The 7,251-nt window shown below is 36.6% G+C and overlaps 1 protein-coding gene across 1 annotated transcript in view; it reads left to right on the top strand.

The window, feature by feature from the left end:
- The first annotated feature begins 2,813 nt into the window (after positions 1-2,813).
- The window catches only part of arhgdig (Rho GDP dissociation inhibitor (GDI) gamma), a 29,766-nt gene continuing 25,328 nt past the window's right edge, over positions 2,814-7,251 (top strand). Inside the window, exon 1 of the mRNA XM_082143570.1 lies at positions 2,814-2,984. The gene's annotated coding sequence lies outside the window, so the exon portion shown is untranslated. The remainder of the gene's footprint in view (positions 2,985-7,251) is intronic.

Genomic DNA, 7,251 nt, shown 5'->3' with positions numbered 1-7,251 from the left:
TCTCATACACTGTGTCCCTTTCCAAAAAATCTGGCTCTTATGTGGGCTCAAGTGTTTGCAGATGACTTCTCATTCAATGTCAGTCTCTCTCCTTGTGGTCGGCTTAAATACACTCAGGCTGGTTTGTGTTTGCGTCAATGGGTCACCAACAAAGCCTGACAGATTGGCGCAGTGACACAGCAGCAATTTGTCCCAGGTTAACCCGAGCAAAAGGCCAGGATTACTCCTTGGATTCTGAAAACACAAACCGTTGAGAAATCTTTCTGAATGGTCTACCACTCGCATACTTAAGTTCACCAGGAGAGTCTGTCATGGGTTAGAGAGAACATATTTTTCATTCGTGGCATATGAGGAAATGAAGGAAAACTAAATCTTAAGTCATGTGCACTCACAAGCATTCAATGTCAACAACTTTGATATGACATGTTTCAAAGAAACTTCTAAAGATCTTTGCGAAGTGAGTTGCATATAGTAATTTTACTCAAAAATCGAAAATAATTGCAAATATCTCTTATGTCAAAGAATGCCAGGATTGACTTTTCCTCAGGAAATAAAGTTGAGAATAAACAATGACTTTATGTCAAAGAATAGAACAATGACACTGGAAATATTAATCTTAATTATTTTTTTATAATACATTTAATTCAATAATTTATTAATTTCTCAAAATTTAAATAATAGTAATTATGAAGTTATTGTTGCCCCACAGTATTCAACACTACATTAAAGTGAGATAGACAACAGTATTATCTACACTTCATATGACACAGGGTTGCTGACGTTCAGTGTGGCGTAAGCTATGTTGAAAGACTAATGTACTTAAGGTTAAGTCCCTGACATTGTGAGTGATGTTGAGCAGTGAGCACCATTAAGAAGATCTTGTCACACAGAGACAGACAGATGTCAAATGTAGAACTGGGATATGACAGTCATGTGGCTGTGAGCCTTAATACAATTGAGAAAGAACACCTGCTTCTTTCAGAGAAGAGGAATTCAGGCCAACAGGTAAAATAATATCATCTCATGCAGCCTTTAGAACTGATGCAAAAATAAAAAAGGGCAGTTAAGGAAAAAGAGACCTCAAAGTCCTCCATTTCCAGTTCACAGCGTGATCTGGGTCTCTTTGAAAGTTAACTTCACTCTGAATTACCCACCATTCCCTGCAGGCATAGCTCCTAAAGTGTAGTTCGAAGATCTATAGAGAGCCTTCTGTGGCAATGCCATAAAACTGAGAAATAATAACTTACCTTGGTCTCAAATCAGTACCTGATTGTATTTCTGTGTTCTTTTTATTTTATGTTAAATATGATTTAAGAGAGTAAGGATTATTAGTCGCAGCCAGCAGCAGTTTAAAAAAGATGAAATAATACAAACAGATATTAAACACTAATCCAGCTGGGGAAATGTAATTCAACTTTTAAACAGAAGAGGGTGGTAAGAATCTTAATAAAAGCTGATCCAATGAAATTGTCTAATAAAGAACAGTGGTTTGCCAGGGGCCTCAGCAATCTCACAAGGAGCCCAAAGCTTACTATAGTATTAAATCGAACTCAATTAAAATGCTGCTATAAAAGCTTTTTAAAACAATCAAGATCTATGCAAACTGACATCATATACACAGTTGAGATCTCATTCAGACCATTTAATTCAGACAATTTCAGACCACTGCAAAGTTGGTTTGTGCAGAAAAGATTTGAATATCGTATTGGACAATGAGGGGCCTTGGAATCCAAAAGACTGAGAAATGCTGGTATTCTTTAAAGAAGAAATTTCTAGAGAACAAAAACAGGAATGACTGATTGATAAAAGCTGTGGCCTGTAGCAACTTCTTCAGCATTCCTTAGAACTCCATTAATCCCTCCTCTAGAAACTGTAATGCAAATCCAGCAATACAGGATCTGTCACAATCTTATGCAAAGACTACAAGCATAAAAATCATTAAAAAAAAACACACAAAAAAAAAAAAAAAAAAAAAATTGAATGCTACTACGAAGTATATGACCAAATCGTGACTAGAAAAAAGTATAATGCAATAACTGACCAATTTTAACTGTCCAAATTTATTGTGTTATGCTATAGCCTACATCTAACACATTACATGGCGCAACAAATGCTATGCTATGTTTATCATAATTTAATAATCGCAAAATTTTACATTTAATAAGATATTCAGCTTCTGTAGATATATTAAGATATGTATTCATTTTGTATTAAATTCAATTCTATCCTAAGCAAATTGCATTCAAATTGTATTAAAGTCACATTTAACGTTATGTGACATTTTGAAACACGTTCCTCACTACAGAGAAAAAGCGCGGCTGTTGGCAGCAGGCATTGTTTTACAGAAACGTCGAAAATCCTGTCGAGGAATTCACAGACATGTTGAGACAAAGATGTTATATAGCCTATTTAAACAGATGAGTTTGAGTACAAGGCATCTTGAGGAGCTCATAGATTGTGGCGCAGATTCCTGCAGAGACGCTGCACACACTGGAATGTGCAGATTGACACTGCTCTGTCTTTCTTCATTTTAAAAAGAGTTCCTATGTAATTAATATCTTGCTACGGCTAATACGGAACATAGTTGTACATCGGAATTTTAAAGAAAAGTTTGATAAATCTGTTTGATTACACAGTATCAGATTCACAAAGCTAACGTTGCAGTAGGCTAGTTTGCTTTGCTGCACGTGCAACAACAGAGATTTGTCACGCTCACTCATGCTTGTCTTGTGATACTGTTTCGACATTTTACATACTTTTGCCATTTTTAGCAATGTGATATTCTTTTGCAAGTAGCTACAAACATAAATAGCGATATTTACAAAACCGTAAAACAATTTTTAAGTAGGCTGGTGTTTCTCTTAACAGCTGTGTGTTAGTGTGAGGCGTAGAGTTGTGATTGGCAAACTCTATTTCCTGGTACGCACATGATCTGAACACTCTTGAACATCCGCATCCACAGTTCTGCAAGACGAGACAAGGCGGTAAGACACTTTTACTTGATTACTTTACTATCTAACTTTGTTTTCACTGTTTGAACCGTTTTGTTTCGCTGTAGAAATGATACAAAAATGTATACAATGCAAACAAAATTCATACTAATATTTTAAAGCTGGCTGGTAATTATTTAAAAAAAAAATTGGTGGAAGTAATGATTATATCGGTGATCTTAGTGATTTTCATTTTCTGAGTGATATTCTGAAATGGGAATCCTGTCTTGAACTGTAGTCGGTTTGGAGTAACTTGCAGATTTAAACTTTATTCTCAAGATTTCAATTCACGCAGTTCAAATTTATATGATTTAACTTCATTTTGACAGGAATGTTTGCTACTGAATGATATTAATATCTGGCTATGATGATACTTTTGTGCATTAATAATCTCACTTATGCCATAGTATTAGCGCCTGCCCCCATCCTCTAACTCTCGATGTACTTTTTTGGTAAAGTCGTATGCAACCACATCCTCTTTTAACGTAAGACCAAACTAAGATCCTGTTCTGACTGGCTCCTCTGTCCTCTATACACCACATTGCCATCCTTTATCACTTTATAAGTATGAATATTAAAAAGTAGTAGAATGAGCAAATCATCAGACATTTATATGTTATGTGAGAGTCTAGATAATGTACAGTATAGCCTACAGATAGTCTGACATTATCACAATTCTTTTTCCAGATGTATCACCCTAAAGGGGTTTATTTTGGAATTATGACTAGTGACTGTACCATATCCTACTTTTTATGTTGCAATGGCCTCAATGGCCAATCAGAAACATAGCCTAGCCTATATGTTGAGCGGGTGAACACAATGGTCAATCAGAGGTGTTTAAGAAACTGCTTAACATCGACTTGGTACCAAATCCACTCAATAGTGACTTGGTACCAAACTTTTGACAACACTAGATCTAAGTGGTTACATGCTTGCTAAATAAAACATAATAGCCTACCTTTTTACTAATGTGCTTAAAGGCCTTAACACGCTTGAACCCGGATAATGGCTGTTCACTGCTATATTTTTAATTGAAATAATTTTATTAGCTTACTTGTGATAATTTTTCAGAAATATTTGAGCTCTGAATGTTGCAATTGACCAATAAGAATCAAGAATTCCAGAAAGCTGTGTATTAAAAAAGTTATTAAAATGATCACATCACCAAGACATGTCAACATTTCACCTATTTTATTTCATTTAAATTGTCGTAAATATCTCTTTTTGCCATTTGAGTATAAGACCATGGGTAATTTTACTTGTGCATGAATGAGAAAGTTGATTTAAAGTGCTGGTGAATCACTGTTATTCTCTCAGTTTTCAAAAAAACACATCTTTTACACATACTCGCATAGCAAGTGCTATATATGATGGTGTTGTTGAGTGTCTTTATAGCCAAACTGGGATGCTTTCATCAGCACGAGAAGGTGTATTGCAATTTTATTGCAGCCTCTGGAGAATTCAGATGTTATTTGCTTTTCTTTTGAAAGCTCATTTTGCATTGACATGGTTTAAGGGGCTGTAAAATGATTGGAAAATTCTTGCGATACCTTTTAGCTTCATATTGATGAGTGTAGTAGATGACATACGTCAAGGTGCATCACTGAGCTGATAAATAGCCCTTAAAAGCTAGCGTGGAAATGATTTTCGAAGATCTGAACAGCTAGCCTAACTCTCTTTTTTCCACACAAATAAACAAGTTTAGCCACCGGAGAAGCAGCCAAAAATATCACAATGCCTGACAAATCCGTAAAGAGGAAGCTGTGTATATTAACTGGCAGACCTCGATAAACAAGATCTCTGTCTATTGATCAAGATACCTTTTTCACTTCCTTCTTGAGGTGTTTGTTGTTCAGGCCTAGGCTTCCGCAGAACTTCCTGAGCTAGTGGAACAGATCTGAATTGCAAGTGAATGAGATTCAGAACAAGCCACAAGAGGAACCATTCAGAAGTGTTTAAATTAATTTAACTTTGTTGAGCAAAGTTAGATCCAATTTGTGAGCACATTCAGACAATAGATGACAAGCTCCATTTTAAAAGAATGCCAGTGATGTAGACCGATTGGTTGAAATTTGAAGCTTGCTCTTGTTACTTCCTGTTTGTGCAACAGTTTCCAGTCATGCAGATCTTTTCTTTTTTTTTGTCGAAAGTGTGCATGCATGACTTTATCGTTAGTCTTTTATGATTTTTTTTGTTCGTTTCTTTTTTTTCTCCTAGTAAGTTAAAGCAGCCCCCTCAAGAGTTTTTTGATATCTTGACAGAAGTAGTCACTGGAAATCACAGGCTGCCAGATACCAGCAGTATTGTGCTTTCAGCTTAGGGTAGTTTGATAGATCTGTTCATTTGTCAAATTCCTTTTCATAGCTGCTTGATTTTAACAACTGTCAGTCAGTCTGAACTCGAATCCCAGATTGTGCTAGCACAATGTGAAGCCTACTCTGTCGGATAGAATAACCACCAATGAAATTTCTTTCATTTCTCAATTCTTTCTAGATAGGAAACAGTTTATATGGAGAGCAATTTGAGACTTAAAGTTGGCATGAAACAGAAGTTGTGATAGTCTTTTCTTCCCTTTTGTGATGTATATCTGAGTGCATTTTTGTGATCTATATTCCCTTATTGCCCATGGGGAATTGATTGGATGGTAGGATGGTAAGGATGTTACCATTGGTTAATCAATGTGTGACAACACCGGTGTGTGTGTATGTGTGTATTAGGGGTGGATGGAGTTTTCCCCTCCTTTCCACCTCGCTTTTAAATCGCTTATGAATGCCTGTGCGGCATTAGTGGCAATTCGGGGGCGGCAGTTGCTTGAATGCGAAATATTGTACAAAATATTGCCAAATAGGCGTTTTTACATTTGGCTTTGAAACCAAATCTTCCGCCATTAAGACGTCTTGTGAGTCAGCTTGCCTCACTCGTCACGTGATGAAATCTGAGTCCTGCTGCTGATCTGTGCTGTGACTTTCGTTTGGCTCATGCTGAATTGAGCAGACACGTTAAATTTTGAAGTGTAGTGTCTGTTCTCTAACTGAACTAAAATAATTGTATTACTATAAAAAAATCAAAACGACAGTGGGGGGGGCAGTGCCGCGGTGGGCAAGTGATGTAATCGGTGTGTGGTTGAACACGTGCAAAACCGACTATTGCAGCAAGCCTATTGGATGGTTTTGGTGACCGTTTGTCCCGACCTCGCACCAGTAAACACATCTTCAGAGAAGAGGTGTCAATGCAAGAGGGAGGGGAAGTTTTTAATTTGATTATGAGGACAATTAAAAAAAATGTCCATGGATAAATATAATTTATAAAAAATACTGCAATATTCCATAATTTAAAAAAAAAAGGAATAATCAATTTTGAATTCATGGTGAAGTTCCCCCTGCTTCTTTTCTCCTGAGATAAAAACACATGTAATCTCACATGTGTCTCTGCAAATTTGGAGTCACATATTCTGCTTAGATTTGCCTAAATATATTTTCAATCAGAAAGCAAACATTTCTCATCAAATTCTTCTAATTATAAGGCTGGTATTAGTGAATAAAGCTAACATTCATTATAAAAAATAAAAAAAAACTTTAATTAGTTGAATGCTGTAGTTATCAGACGTATGTGTTATATTTTTTCTTTTGCACTGGCACTTCAGTCTCACATCTCCTTCATCTGCTCTATTGACATGTCAATCTGCACATCTAATTTTCTTTTGGCTCTGCACGAGAATTAATAATTAACTTCCTATGATTGTGATACTTGTAAGTACATGTAATGTCGCCTTTGTGCTAAGTAAACCTAATTTATAAAATGGATAGACTCTAAATTGTGATTGGATTGGATGAGCCACATTCTTAGCCGTTTTGCATGACCATCGTGACTTATTGCTTCATTATACTAAATATAAATACTACTTCAGATGCAATCCAATGTGTCTTTACCTAGTTTACACATCAGATCATGTGCTGTGTGTGCCATAGCTTTGCACCAGACATGCAGTGAGATGCCGTAATTGGTCGGCGTACATAAACCAATGTCCTTACAAGTCTCTTGAAAAAGGCTTTGGCATTGCAGCACCCCTTAGCAAGATGCTACCAACGACAGAGCAACAAGGCCGTGTGAAATGCAGAGGCACGCCCAGTGTAACCTCCGACAGGTTCCTCTGACAGGACCATGACCCCTGAGAGAGATGACGTGATGGAGAACTACAAACTGATAGAAAGTCATCGTTGACCAGGGGGGAAAAAACAGTCTTCCCAGCATGTTGCCCCTG

The sequence above is a fragment of the Leuciscus leuciscus genome, assembly GCF_965113295.1.
Source record: "Leuciscus leuciscus genome assembly, chromosome: 1".
Classification (NCBI taxonomy): Eukaryota; Metazoa; Chordata; class Actinopteri; order Cypriniformes; family Leuciscidae; genus Leuciscus; species Leuciscus leuciscus.
The sequence above is the reverse complement of the archived record's forward strand: the minus strand, read 5'-3'. Positions and strand labels throughout refer to the sequence as shown.